Source organism: Eleutherodactylus coqui, chromosome 6, assembly GCF_035609145.1.
Source record: "Eleutherodactylus coqui strain aEleCoq1 chromosome 6, aEleCoq1.hap1, whole genome shotgun sequence".
Classification (NCBI taxonomy): Eukaryota; Metazoa; Chordata; class Amphibia; order Anura; family Eleutherodactylidae; genus Eleutherodactylus; species Eleutherodactylus coqui.
In genome coordinates this window covers 147790287-147806768 of record NC_089842.1, presented here as the reverse complement: position 1 = coordinate 147806768, position 16482 = coordinate 147790287, and positions in this window count along the sequence as shown.

Genomic DNA, 16482 nt, shown 5'->3' with positions numbered 1-16482 from the left:
TGATCGGTGGTAATCCACAGATCAATCAAATGCACTGGATTGCACAATTCCATTCACATTAGTGGGTCGGAATCACGTATTCCATTCGCAGAAAGCAGAACACTGCATGTTCTATTTTACCGTGAGCATAGAGTCCATTGTGCTCTATGGTGGCAGATATACCCGCAGCACATATGCAATTACATTGTGTACGGGCTGTGGGTTCACACGTCATCGCTAGGCAACAGCATGGGAAGTGTTAACAAACAAAGAAAGGTGTACTGCGCTGACCGCCTGCGTGAGTACATAGTTATGCGCAGTACATTATGCAGCCATACACAGGGCCACGGCCGGGCTCACAGCTGGGATCCGCTGCAGGGCCTTCACAGGCAAATTCCACATACGGCCATGTGAGCCCGGCGCTATTCAAATCGCTACCGGTAAGGCCTAGGTAATTTACAAAAATTCCCAGGGAACGGTCACCTTACTGGAGTGGCTTGTTAAGTGCCTTCTGTTTGAAACCACCGCACCTCAGCAAGCTTACGAGTCTCCCATTGACTTCAATGGGGTTCGTTACTCGAATAGAGCTCTCGAATGTTACAAAAAGCTCGACTCGAATAACGAGCACCCGAGCGTTTTGGTACTCGCTCATCTCTAATTATTTTCCTTCTGCTTTGCTTAGATTCATTCAAAAACTGTAGGGTCAAAAATGCAGTACAGCCCTAGATGAATTCGTTAAGGGGTCTAGTTTTCAAATTAAGGTCATTTGTAGGGCTTCTCTATCATCTTTGCAGCTCAAGAGCTCGACAACTGTCATTTATCGGGCGCGTGCACAGAGGGGCTCGCGGTCCGGGAAATTCAAAATCCCTCATCTCCTGGGTACCATGTGTAGCCAGGAGCAGAGAGACGTCACCGGGGAAGTGATCACTGATATCTAGGGATGAGCGAGTATACTCGCTAAAGCACTGCTCGCTCGAGTAATGTGCTTTAGCCGAGTATCTCCCTGCTCGTCCCGAAAGATTCGGGAGCTGCTGCAGCTGACAGGTGAGTCGCGGCGGGGAGCAGGGGAGAGCTGGCGGAAGAGAGGGCGAGAGAGATCTCCCCTCCGTTCCTCCCCGCTCTTCCCCGCAGCTCCCCGCCCTGCGCTGGCCCCCGAATCTTCAGGGACGAGCGGGAGAATACTCGGCTAAGGCACATTACTCGAGCGAGTAGTGCTTTAGCGAGTATAGTCGCTCATCCCTACTGATATCCAATGGATAACAGTGATCATTTAAAGTAAAAAAAAATTTTAAAAGCTTACGTTTCATCTCCCCCCACAGATCATATCCGAGAGGGAGGATGAAATTACGTACCTAAGGCCCCCGGATTTATCCACGGACCTTACCCCAGCTTCTGCGCACGCACCCGTCGCCAGAATGGCGGACGTATACGCAAAAGCCGTGGATTGTCAGGGTAATTTAAATTCTCCCTGCTCCTGGCTATAAAACTGAGCCAAGAACCTGGAGATTTCACTGGGGGCCGCGGTGAGCGGTTCCTGGTCATGTATTCGCCGTTATCTAATGGATAATGGCGATCACGTAAAAGTAAAAAAAAAAAAGAAGTTTCAACTCCCCTCACCGATGTGATCAGTGAGAGGAGATGAAACATTTTACCGGAGGCCTCCGTTTTTGAACACCGACGCATTCCTCCTTCGTGAACCTTCCCGGATTCTGCACATGCGACTGCCGGCAAAATGCCGGACACATGCGCAGGAGGCGGGGACCACAGGAAACTTAAAATCTCCTTGCTCCCAGCAACCAACGATCGCCGAGAGCCTGGAGCAGTGACCTCCTTCTGCGGTCCCCGGTCACGTAATAAAAAGGTAGCGATCTACCTTAGGCCGGTCTCACATGACCAGATAGGAATTACGGAGTCCGCATTTGTCTGATCCGCAGTAATATGCAGATCAATCGCATTGGATTATACAATTCTGCTCACATTAGCGGGTCGGAATTGTGTAATCCACTCGCAGAAAAGAGAACGCAGCAGGTTCTATTTTACTGTGGATATCCGCAACATAGAGCCTATTGTGCTCCATGGTCACGGATATACCCGCTCCCCATACGCAACTACATTGTATACGGGCTGCGGGTACCCGTGTCATCGCTAAGCGACGGTACGTGAAATACAAACAAAAAAAAGTGTACTGTGCATGACCGCCTGTGTGAGTAGGCAGTTATGTGCAGTACATTACGCGGCCGTACGCAGAGTCACAGCCGGGCTCACAGATGGGATCTGCTGCGGGCCTCCGCAAGCGGATTCCACCTACGGCTGCGTGAGCACGGCGTTATTCAGATCGCTACCTGTAGTACGTAATTTACAAGAACCCCCGGGAACGCTCGCCTTCCTGCAGCTCCAAGATCAGCTTGTTGAGCGCCTTCTGTGTGAGACCGCCGCCCCTCATAAAGCTTATGAAGCCTCACAGAGTGCCACTTTTTACACCCCATACCCACCACTGAGGTCAAGAAATACCCCCCAAAAAGCATGAGAGGAGGGGGGATACCGGTTTTATTGCCCCATGTGCCCATCCCAACCAGCCTCCGTAATTACCCCTGTCTTCAGAAATACCACACAGTTCACATTATTACTTTTATCTAAGATTTGGGAAATGCCGAAAAGGGTGCGGAGGGGGGGGGGGGGGATATTTTTAGGGAGTCAATTTTTATTCCGTACAAGTGAGCAATGGGGCCTGGGATTAATCCAGTTGTGCCCTGCAATCCAACGGGTGTTCCCTGCATTACAGGCCTTGCCATGTTTCCTGTAAGTAGATTAGGGCCACAAGGGGTATGTTTCTGGACAGGGAACAAACAGGGGTATCCATTTTGGGGTGAACGTCTTCATTCCTATGTACGCTGTACAAAAAAGACTGTTTTTAAATTGACAAAATTGCCAAAAAAATGAAAATCGTATTTTTTTCCTTCTGCTTTGCTTAGATTTATTCAAATACTGTGGGGTCAAAATATGCATTACACCACTAGAGGAATTCGATAAGGGGTCTAGTTTTCAGAATGAGGTCGTTTGTAGGGGTTCCTTATCGTTTTGGATGCTCAATGGCTCTATAAGTGGGTGATGGGGCCTGGAATTTATTCAGTTGTACCCTGAAATCCAACGGGGATCCCTTTCATTGTAGGCCTAGCCATGTGTCCTGTAAGTAGATTAGGGCCACAATGGGTATGTTTCTGAACACGGGACAAACAGGGGTATCCATTTTGGGGTGAAAGTCTTCATTTATATGTGTGCTGTACAAAAAAAATGTTTTTAAATTGACACAATTGCCCAAAAAATGAAAATCGTAATTTTTTCCTACAGCTTTGCTTAGATTTATTCAAAAATTGTAGGGTTAAAATACACAGTACACCTGTAGATGAATTTGTTAAGGGGTCTTGTTTTCAAAATGGGGTCATTTGTGGGGGTTCTCTATGGTTTTGGGCGCTCAAGAGCTCTACAAGAGTGCTATGAGGCCTAAAACGCCTTCAAGCAAAATTTCTGTTCTGAAAGACACCGACTACTCCTTTCATTTTGGGCCCCGTTGTGCATCCAGACATAAGATTAGGGCCACAATGAGTATGTTTCTGAACACAGGACAAGCAGGAATATCCATTTTGGGGTGTAAATCCTCATTTTCATGTGCATTATAGAAAAACAATATGTCTTTAAAATCACATATTTGCAGAAATATGACATTTTACTTTTTCTCCTCTAAATTGAATTAATTCCTGAAAAAAAACTGTGGGGTCAAAATACTCATGACACCCGTCAGTGAATACATTAAGGGGTGTAGTTTTTAAAATAGGGTCATTTGTGGGGGTATCTATTATTCTGACACCTATGAGCCTTTGCAATCTTGGCTTGGTGTAGGAAAGCAAAGTGTTCCTCAAAATGCTGAAAAGTAATGTTAAATTTGTACGCCTCCTAAATGGTTAAAAAAACATTAAAGTTTTTCAAATGTGCATTCATAATAAAGTAAACAGATGGAAATATATATCTTATCAAAAGTTTGTACAGTATGTTTGCACATATATATTACAATTAAAAATGTGGAAAAAATGATAATTTTTTCACAATTTCCCCAATATTGGCACTTTTAATATATATACACAGATTATAGTGGACTATTTTTACCACCTAAATAAATTACAACATGTGGCGAAAAAACAATGTCAGAATCGCTTGGATATGCAAAACCTTTACGGAGTTATTCTATGTTAAAGTGACACATGTCAGATTTCCAAAATTTGGCCTGGTCATTAAGGCGCAAACAGGTTTGGTCACTAAGGGATAATGACAACTGCCTGTTTGGGAAGAGCTAAAACCTTGTACAACAAAGACACTGCTTCTACATTTTGGATTGGTTCACCTGATGATCCAATAAAACAAGAGTGCGAAATTGAATGCGATTCCAAGAGCGTACCTTTAGTTGGTGCAGACATCAAGTCTTACCTTCAGCTAGTCTACACATTGTAGTGAGCACATCAACTCCAGCCTCCTGGGCATAGTCCCGGGAAGGGAGTTTTTTTCCCTACAATTACCAATATTGGTTATTGCTGCATAACCTGTTCTGCTGGGCCATCTTCATGATATCTGGAACAATCTACAAAAACACTCAAAATCTGCATTAGCAATTGGTTCATTTTTAACATGGTCAAATGCAATCATATTGACTTAGGACATCTTGTTGTTCTTTGGGCTATAGTGATTTAAAATACAGAGTATTTTCAGGCTGCTCAGTGGTTACTGTGTCCTTTTCTTCCCATTTGAATCCAAGCGAAAATAATGCAGTGCGATTTAACGTAGTTTCTTTTATGACTTGTAATAAGGCGTGAATTGGTACTTCAATGGCTGCCTCTTCTACGCGGCTCAGGGGCTTCTTTCAGCTTATCCAAGACTGGTAGGACCAAAAGCTTCCCAATATCTGTTTTGCTTGTCGCCCATAGCATCTGTAGGCCCTGAGTGACCTGGGCTATATCTGCAGATTTTCCTCTAGATTGTCACGAGTTACTCTCTTGGGACGTCGTGTCTCTGCTACTTCCCTCCGTCTCCATGTTTTCAATCAAGGACCCACTAGTAATTGACCTCACACCAAGTCTGAATCTTTAACACTGGTTTACTCTTTTTGGCCTGGGCTGCTTATGGAAGAATTTTTGTGTTTCCCGGCCTTTTTTGTTCTTTGCCTATGTTCTGTTGTTTGGGACTAGGATTTGTCCTATTACAGAAATGATTGACATTAAAAATTTAATAAAGTCTATTGGCTTGTGTATGATATATACCCGGTGCGTATTTACTATTTTTTGGTGAGATATGTGGTGCGATGCTGTGGTATTTACCATTTATGTAATATAAAGTAAAAACCAAAATGGGTATAAAAGCACATATACACATAAGACATACATATATATAGTTAAGATGGATACAGAATGGCATGGTATATTAGTCTTTATTGGATAGTTGGGAAACATGATATCCATGGACAGCTTCATTATATATTCCGGGACTCACAATTGGTGGTATTCCACTGTATCCTCCGTATGAGAATTTTCCTCTGAGGTGGGTTTTCTTTGCTATCTTCTCATAAGCCGGATCTATTGCGCCTCTTGTGGCTGGAATTCAGGCAGTGACGGACTGTCACGTGATGCCCACAGACTAGGTATCCTAGTGATTCTCCATGGCCTAGGTCTCGTGTGGTCTTGTACTCTCACGCATGCACTGTGTCTACCACGCGGTCTCCGAGGTGACAGAACGTCAATTGGTATGCGCTTGCGCAGTGTGCATAGCGGGACTCCGTGGTGGCCATTAGGTGAGACGGAGGTGGTCAGTAACATATGTTTGGTTGATGAGATGTGAATTCCGATTGGTCAACTTTTTAACTCATGTGTGTCAGTGTATTGTATAAAATGTCGGTATTATCTAATGAATTCAATAGCCTGACAAAGGGAGCAAGATATCCCCGAAAGCTTGCTGTAACATCATGTATTTTTGTTAGCCATTAAAAGGTATCTTATCTACAAGATTACTTGGTTTCTCTCACTGAGAACAATCACACTTTGCTCTACTGGCTAATATGGTACCAAACCTTTTTTTCATTTTGGCAATTAATACACGTGTAGAGCGCCTTTAGCAGTTAATACAGCCTGGTTTCGGTTTGGAATAGACTCATACAAGCACTGACTGGTGTCTAATAAAATATTAGAATACTCATCATGCAATAACTGTTCAAGAGAGATATTGGTAGGAAATAACGTGTTCTTCCAAAACTGACCAGAGTGGCTCGATGACGTCTGATGACTGTGCTGGCCAGAAAAGATACTGAACCTCATCTTCATGCTCCTGAAACCATGACTGGACACAGCGAGCTGCATGGAGAGGGGTGTTATAATCTTGGAAAATCACATCCCTGTCATGAAACAACATTTGCACCATTGAGTGGACCTGATCAGCCAAAATGTCAGCATAGTCCTTGGAAGTCACTCTCCCTTTTAAGGTGACAATAAGTCCTGCAAAAAACCATGCAATGGCTGCCTAAACCATAATGGATCCACCACAATACTTGACTGTGGGAAGCAGACAGATGGAATGATAGGCTTCCTTTGGCATTTGCCAGGCATATACACATCCAGAGGTGCGAAATACTGTAATGGGGGAGTCACTGAACCAATCCACATGTTTCCAGTAATCAGCAGACCAGGATTTGTGCTTCTGGGACCATTGTAGTTGTCTTTGTGTGTTCGTTTGTGCAACCAGTGGTTTGCAAATTGCTACTCGAACGTGAAAATTCAGTTAAAAGTAATACTGCGTGCTCTATGAATATGAGCTCTATGCATATGATACATAAATGTATGGAACTAAATAAATAGTGTATGGTACATTCTGGACAATGTACGCACTGTTTACTGACAAGCTGCTGACAAGTAAGGGTGTGTTTTCATTTAGCGTAAATGTTGTGGATTTTCCACAGTGGTATATAGTACAAACCATGTGGATTAAATTTTAACTAATGTAACATGGTGAAGAAAAAATTCACAAGGAGTTGACATGTGCTCCGGATGAGCTGGGTGAATTCTGGGGCAAATCTGCCACAAAATCCATGACAGAATTCCGCCCCATGTGGCTGCTCTATTCAGACAAAGTGGTTAATGGTTAGTTAGTGGTGCATTTGAAAAGCAGATCAAAACCGCACCTAAAAAACGGCATACTGTTTTACTGCAATTTGTCATAGTTTTTCATATGGTTTTGATAAAAACTGGAGCCACACTGAAAACCACAACAGATATTTCAAGAACCTAGTTACATTTCTGGTAGACCAAAAAATTTTAGTGGTTGATGGAGTGATCTATTTGTTCAGCAACACCAGTTGGCATATGTTCTTCGGGGCATTTCAAGAGTTCTTTGTAACATCCTAGTAGTGAAAAATCTAACAATACTGGTTGGATTAAGAGAAGATTGCACAGTGTATGTGTCACGTCCTCCAACAGAAAGTGAACTAGAAAACACAGGACTTGTGAACAGACATAAGCCAATGACTGACAAATGCTCAAAGCACTCACCTAGCATACCTGCACGCATAAACAGATTGAATAGATATGGTATGAGGTATTGGTTCGTATTTTGGCCAAGATGCTTAAGCTCACAAGCCCACCGACAAGGGTCCTCATTGTCTCATGGGTCCCTACTCTCACAAGAGAACTTCCACATGAATCCTGCCTGCATGAAGGGCGCTCGTCCCAATAGGGATGGCCCCACACTGGAACTAAGAGACCTAACTCCCCCAAAGATGGTAAACGATCCAAAGCAGGACAGGACACTTCACATCAACACACTAGGGATTGCATGCAACACAGAACAGGACTGTTCATACACCACATGTCTGGCGGAGACACACAGAACAGGTCACTGTTCACACAACAGAACAACGTGCATGAAAGCAAAACCCCAGGGTGAAGGGAAAACAGCATCCTCTATTCAGGGGAGCCAGTATATATGAGCAGCACACTAGTGAGGATTGGCTGGCTAGAGAAATCCACACCTAGCCAACACAATTATCCCACACCTGAGAAGCTGTGCTGCTGGAAACCCATATAGAACAACAAGTCCCAGAAGCACAACCTAACAGTATGGCAAGCTACAGCCATTAAAGGTATCCTAATATTAAAGTCTATATTATGCACATTTGTAATGTAGTGCAGTCAAATACGATCCATTGTTCAGTTTTCTGTTATTTTAGGTGATGACTTAGAGGAAGTCCCACTTTTCTGGAACATTTACAAACAATTACTTTTTTACATTGTGGGTTCATTCTTATTATTACTAGCACTAGTAAGGCCAGTTTCACATATGTGTTGGAGCCTCCGGTTGGAGGTTCCGTTGCAGATCCGGCTGAAAATACTGGAAGAAAAAGCGCTGCATGCAGTACTTTTCCTTCCGTTCAAAAGTCAATGGGGTCTGTCCTAAGACGGATCCATTTGGCCGCAGGGATTCCCCTTTCCTGCTTCTTGAACAGAGCAGGATAGCAGAACCCCCGGTGTGAAACCACCCTAACAGTAGTATTGCTGTTACCAGTTTTGTTCATACCATTAGCAATGTCTACATCATATGCAGTAGCAGATACTGCAGAGACAGAAAGTGATCGGCTGGTTGTAAAATCCACCAGCCAACTTGCAAAGAATCAGTGAAAATACCAGAAACTTTAAAGACCCCAGGTGCACTGCTCATTGGGCAAGTGGCCACACATGCTGGCATCGTAAATGGCAAGCAACCAAACCCAGGGTCAAAGCAATATTAAGTAGCAGAGCCATAGAAAATCCATCTCTTAATAAAATGACTTAGACTGTGCAAAATATGCAGACATCAGACCATTCCAAGACGAAGATAATTCCTTTCTTCCTTCTAATCTTTGCCCTATAAGTTATGAAGTATACTCCCTGGAATGTGAGCAAAAAGTACGGAGAAGCACGCTGCATTGTACACCTTATGAAACCTTGTTTACATATATACTTTCCACTTAGAAGGCTTCTGGCTTCATTTCGCACGAGCTAATAAATTGTTAATGATGAAACAATCTGCAAAAGTTAAAAGAAGGTGTTACTTGCCTGAGGGGCTCGCTGTTTTATTGCTACCAGAATATTTGTCGGTACTTGAAACTAAAGTGTTGAGTGTAGAGTAAATTATATAGAAATGTATTTTAACTTGAAAGATTCAGTTCCGAACTGTATTTTTTGTACTGGCTTCTTGTAAAAAAAAAAATAATTTGCATTATGCTATTCACATTTAGAAAAGGCAGGTTGCAAAATGTAGAAATTCTTGGTTCTGGTACAAGTGAAATATTAGATGTTGGTCACATGACAATTGCTTACTCATTTCTTGATCATAGCATTTATTGACTAAAGGCATCTATGAAATGCCTACAGATGAATAAAGAGGTCCCTGTCATGTCCTCCTGTCGGTGGGGTTGGCAGAATACTGAAGATTTGCAGTCATAGCACAACTGACTATCACAGCCTTTCTTATGCTCATACTACATAGAGGGACTGGGTACATAGCCATGGCTTGCTGACTCTTTGGTTCATGCTCCACTCAACCCCTCATACTGGTTCTCCTTAGATTTGGCTCCCCATGCTTGAAATATATGAAATGGGCGGTTCCAACTGCTCCCTGTCAATCAAGTTGGCCGTCACAGATATAGAATTTAAAAATTGAAATTTTATTAGGAATTATTTTAAAAATCAAGGCCCTTTCATCCTTAAGAGTCACACATTTGTAAGTGCCAGTACGGAAAAAACTTATGTAAACAGATGCTTCATTAATTGTCGATCGAAAAACGTCATTTATATGGCATCCTGTACTTGTCCGAAGAACTATATCGGCAAGACGTTACAACAATTCCGCAGGCGTATACTTGGACATATAGGGAACATCCGCTGGGGGGAATCAACACCCCTGGAAGACCACATCAAGACTGTCCATGGAGGGGACGAAAACGCCGTAAGATTTCAAGGGATCGAAATGATCCGTACCGATTTAAGACGAGGCCATATCGACAAAAGACTCCTACAGAAGGAGGCATCTTGGATTTTTCGCCTGGACACTTTGACTCCTAAAGGCCTGAATGCCACCCTAAACTTTAATTGTTTCCTCTAACATCTATACACGAATATTAAAGCGAAACTTGTCTATACTTGGGACAAGGCACTCAATTCCTCAGGGCGATAATAAGCTATCTCTCTGTCTAAATACTATGGAAGTCTGGACCTTGTTTCCCTCTTTCTCGGTCCAATAACGAATATACCATGACTATCCCTACTACATCTAAATATGACTGTTATACTGTTTAAGTGCTTGAGCATCTATTAGCGATGGATCTAAATATCGTTCATTTTAGCATTCTGTCTGCATCATTTATATATCCCTACATCTAAATATTGGCAACAAATACCAATGAATTTTTTCTTTGGTTGGCCTTGATTTTTAAAATAATTCCTAATAAAATTTCAATTTTTAAATTCTATATCTGTGACGGCCTTAGCTTCGACTATATAGATATCTCATACCACTGTGATTTCTGTCAATCAAGTTGACGTCATCCTTTTACAGTGAGCGATGGGACGGCCCCACTTGACACATTTTAAGCATTGGTAACCAGATTTAAGAGGTGCTAGTGCATAATGGGGAATGGGGGTATAGTGGAATATGAACAAAAGAGCCAGTGGGGCAGCGGCTGTAAAGCTTACTGTTATCCCCAACCCACTGGCTACATCTCTTGCTGTCAGACGTGAACTTTAGGTGAGAGAGGTAACCAGGTTACAATGTTGGAGATGCCCTTCATCTGGCAATCATAAACTAAACTTATGGAGTCATAGGAGCTGAATCCAAGGATGCAAGTTTTATACTAACCTCCACTGGGTTCCCCCACTGTCAAAGCCATGGCTGCAAGCTTTTGGTGGACTACATAGGCACACCATGGTTTAATTTATGAAGCTCATAGGAGCTGACATATTCCCTTTAATTAGCTTCCTAGAAAAGTTATCTTTGTATGCATCTGAGATAGGGAAACCCATTGGGACAAGGACTGGTGTGAATAGTAACAATCTGTGTTAGGGATTTAATGTGGATCTGCTGTGTTGCCCAACCAGTAGATGGATTAGGTAGCAGGACAGACAGCTGACTCTGAAAGCGTGGCTTGGAATGCAAAGGTGACAGGGGATCTAGCCCTATGCTGGAAGCAGGAGATGCAAAGTCACTGCCTATCAACAGCAGAGAATGCGCCCTGAAAAGGGCGGCCTTGCACGGGAATCTAGGCGCTCATTAACCCTGTCAGGACTGGTTGCCAGAAAGCCAGGAAGTTGGATAACACTACACCGTCTGCAGAACCAAGAAGTGAGCACATTCAGGACCAAGCTGGAAGTACTGACCACATTGAAGACCAAGCACCAACTGTAAACACAGGAACAACAGGAGCAGCTGCGACACATGCATAGATAAGAGGACTCATACACCAACACTGCAGCAGCGGCTGTCAGGTCTGAGGCCTCTATATACTGGTGAAGAGATGACAAACAATCTGCAGCTGGGTGGAAGAGACAGAACCAATTTCACCATGGATGTGCTGAAAAAAAGGCAATCACAGATTCAGAGAATGATGCCCATGTCTGCCAGACCAAACAATCTGTACAGTGTTATGGAAAATGTTAGTGCTGTATAAGTAAAATGAGGTTAATAAATAACAAAATGGCACCTTAGGCCCCCTGTCCACGGACGTGATTTCACCGGTGGTAAATCGCCGGCGAATCACGCCGTCTAAAGCTTTCCATAGCGTTGCTATGGAAAGCACCGTCCCCCTTTCCACGAGCAGAAAATCATTACGATTCTCTGCTTGTGGCCGGCAATTCGCAGCATGCTGTGAATTGCCACGATTCTCAGCGGTCAGCCTATCTGTTAGGGATACCACAACGCCCATGGACAAGGGGCATTATGGTATTAAAGGGGTTGTCCAAGTATACAATAAAAAATTAAATGGCCGGGCATGGTATAAAATAAGCAGTACACTACTTACCTCTCTTCTCCCCCTGAAAAAACAGCAGGTTGGCTTCTTTGATAACCCCAATCAGACCATTGCTGCCAATCAGAGGCCGCAACATCACATTCCAAACTCCTGGCATCATGGCACCAAGGATGTGAGTACTGATGCCAGTAGAATGGATGGTGACGCCGTGGCCTCCTGACGTCCGGGCTGTGCTGACAGCAGAGTCTACACCAGAGCAGTTTTACTGTTTTCCCAGGGAACAAAAGAGGTAAGTACTGCTTCTTTTGTTATTTTCTATCATGCCCAGCCATTTGAATTTTATTTTGTATCCTCGGCCAATTCCTTTATACGAACACCTTGTAGATCCCCTATTTCAAGTTGCCTTCACACATAGCCCAACATAACTAATAGCGGTACAGTTGTGAAAACCACCATTGCATGCAATCAACATACAAAATTATGAGGCTCAAATTATCCATGTGGAAAAACAATTAAATACTCTAAAAAGCAAAACAAAAATAAAGAATATCAAAGTAAACAACAAGAAAAATACAATTATAGGAAATGAGCTTTGTTTGCTTTTAATTTTAAAGGAACTTCATAAACAAAAAAAACCTTACCAGACTATTTGTGATAGGGAACAATCATACAAGTAGGCTACGTGTGAAATGTTGGAGAAAAGGGAGATCTGCAGTGTTTGATAATATGTGCACATATAAGACAATGATACCACATATGTGCAGTTTATCAGACACTGTGGTTCATTGTAAGAAACTCACTGATGCTCGAGGAAACATGGAGGAAATTCCTTTGGACATTTGCAGAAAATTCTGCACCCCTCCACCATCCAAAATGAAAGTATTGGAGATTTGCTATTCGTGTTGCGTAAAAAAAACAGAGGTTTGCACCTTGACAGACACCTTTCTAGAAAAGGTAGTTTCCAAGTCCCAATTCCACACACGGATTTTGCCCACTGACAGAACAAACTCTGCATGCGGATCTGTGTCAAAAACTCCAGCAGAAAGCCGCAGATTTTGACACAGCGAATTCCGTCATGTGAACACACCTGAAATGCTGTAGAGTCTTCTCAGCCAATTCCACTGTGAAGAATCTACATCCCATTTTTGCGCACGCCTCTGCATGTGTTAATGTTCTTTCTGCACACATAAGCTGTGCGTATTGTAATAAGCAGGCTGGAGTATTCTTTTACGCAAACAAAACGTGTGCACAAAATACACCTATGTGAATAAACCCATTGAAATCAATGGATTCTATTCATTGCGTATTGTGCGTGCAAAATTTGTTCACTGCGTATTGCGTTCCGCAAATAGGTTCCTGTAACACAGGCCTTAAAAGGGTTTTCCAGGCAAATACTATTGATGACACGAGTCATTTGGGATCCCTGGCGATCAGTTGATTGCCCACCTCTTGTCAGTGCAGTGGGGCTAAACATTGTCCTTTCCCACACTTCCACCTCTGACATCGGGGTTGGAGACGGAAGTGTCATAGAGGGCTTCACTCCCATTGAAATCAATGGGAGCGCTGTCTCCTATTACACTTATGCGTCCAAACCCGATGTCTGAGGCAGAAGTGCGAGAAGTGTAATAGGAGGCTTCAGATTTTAATGGGAGTGAAGCCCTCTATGACGCTGCCCCTGACACAGATGACAATGTCCGTCCCTGCTGCACTGACAGAAGGCTCGGTGATCAGCTGATTGTTGGGGATCCCGAGCAGCTGGTCCCCAGAGATTAAATATTGATGACCGATTCTGAGGACAGGTCATCAATAGTATTTGCCTGGAAAACCCCTTTAAAAGGCGACTGTAATCATTACCAGAAATTGGACCAATTAGTTGTGTGTATTGGGAGCACTGGGTATCAGTCCATGCAGAAAACAGGAGTGACGCCTCAGAGCCAGACTTTTGTTTATTTAATATGCTCTTACCAAGCTATCTAATGACATGTCACTATGACATAGGGCCTGCTGACAGTCCTGTTAACATGGGGCATCTAACCCCATATTAATATGATATTAACACATCTGTCATATATGAGAATAATCTGGAATAACAGCATTATTAGGCTGGCTGTAAATTATTTTATCATTAAACTTCATATTAGAGACTTTATTATGGGACATTACATAATATGATATTATTGGCAGTGATGCAACTATAGGAGGTGTAGTGGTTGTACCTTCCCACACGTTCTGAAGAAAAGCAATGTAATACGTGTGATATATGTAGAGATGCTTCCCTATAATTACACAATAATGTAATAATATTAGACAGGACAAACTGTGTAACTCCTATATAGTGAGAACACACTGCACACATGGATAGGAGAGTATATAGGTGGTAATTAGTAGCGGTTTTGCACCAGGGCCCAAGAGTATTCAGCTACATTGCATGGACCCATAGGCACTCAGTGGGCTTCCATAAGGTGCCTCCACATGACATTGGTTTATTCTTTTCTAAGTTATTGTATGCTTCCAGGTGAGGCTACTTTGCTGATGTCAACTAATGGTGCATGCTACATATTTTCTGTCAGATTAATACATAATCCAACACAAAAAAAACACCAATTGTTCCCATATATATTTTTGAAGGCATACAGATGTACAGTAGAGCCCCATAGAGTGCTATGGGTGCAGTAGTATGGCTCGGTACTCCTGAGTTATAATACATCTGTGTAAATGGGTCTCTCTAATGGATCTTGCCACCTGGGGCCCTACAAATGGTTCCACACTGGGCCTATAGAAAGGCTCTCAAAGGCTCCTTGTGTGTAATGACCTATTTTTCCACTTGTGTAGAGCTTGTTGACCACTAGACGCCTCTGCGACGCAGAGAAGACATTTCACCTAATTAACAGAGTTTGAGAGGAGACACATATTGGGATGTAAGAAGCTGGATGGTCATATCGACGAATTGCCCACCACCTTGGCTGTTCTGACCAGACCTTTAGGAGGTGTTGGGACCAATGGATGCGTGAGGGAATTTACACAAGGAGACCGGGCCCAGGACGCCCTCGACAGACCACCAGTAGAAAAGATCATCCGATTGTCCGACAAGCATGAGCAGCTCCAACTGTTTCGTTGTCCGCCATCCAGAGACAGGTGACACCATCATTACAGGCCACTGTGTCTGGTGGAACTATTTCCAGGCGCTTGGCTAAAGGATATTTGGTCTAATGGCGCCCATTACATGTGCTGTCTTTGAAAGCCACCATCCCTTCTCATTGCAGTGGTGTCACAAAACTGAACTGCTATGGAGTAGAACTGGGTTGTCTTCATAAACTAATTCAGGTTTAGTTTGGACACTGATGACCGCCATATTCGTGTCTGGAGACCTAGAGGTGAGCGCCTCAATCCTGCCTTTGTTATGGAGCAGCACACTGCCCCCACTGTTAGTGTGAAGGTCTGGGGGGTCATCGCATATGACAGTCGGTCACACCTAGTAGTGGTGTATGAGGGACAATGATAGCTCAGCCATATGTCCAGGACATCCTGCAGCCACATGTGTTCTTCTCTTGGTCGCATCCAAGAGGTATTGTCCAGCAGGATAATACTTGGCCGCAGACATAAGGGGCTCACAGGAATGTCCCCACAACATTGTCACACTTCCATGACTGCCCAGTTACCAGATTTATTATGAATAAAACATGTATAACACCATCTGGAATGCCAACATCACCAAGTTTGCATGTTCTAGAATCTCAGTTACAGTAAATGTGGACCGATATGCTGCAGGATACCATATGGAACCTGTATGCCTCCATGTCCGCCCATATTACATCTTGTATTCAAGCTAATGGTGGCCCAGCAGGGTACTGGAGCTTCCATGCTCACCCATTTAACATCTTGCATCCAATCTATAGGTGGCCCATCAGGGTACTAGAGCCTCCCTTCAAGGGTTCAGTTTTTCGCAATAAATTATCCTTTTGCTTTGATGTTGTAACCACTTACTTATATCAACGTTACAATCACACAGAGAAAGTTTCATTTGATTTCGGCAACTCCTTCTAGGTGCTTGATTTTTTTGGACAGTGAGTATATGTACTGTGTATAATGGGGTCAAAATGGCTTCTCATTGATCTCAAACAAGATCATCATCCAGTTTAAAAAAAGGAATAAAATGTATTGAAAACATGACATCCTATAATAGTTTGGATTTGCTTCATTTTTGCCTGTTGTGGAGCAGAATTGCATCATTTAACAGACAATGATAAGTGATGCCCCAAAGTCACATGAAGTAATAGATGAGATTAACATCAACTCCATCATATAATGTTACAATCAAGGTCTCAATCTTTGGTGGCAGGATGATCCTAATAAACCTTAAGGTTATATGAATCAACATTTTGCCCCATAGAACCTTCAGAAGAATACAAACAGGCACAAGTGCAACAATAAATGTACTTTACGTAATTGTTATATTGTGTGGTTCCCTGATA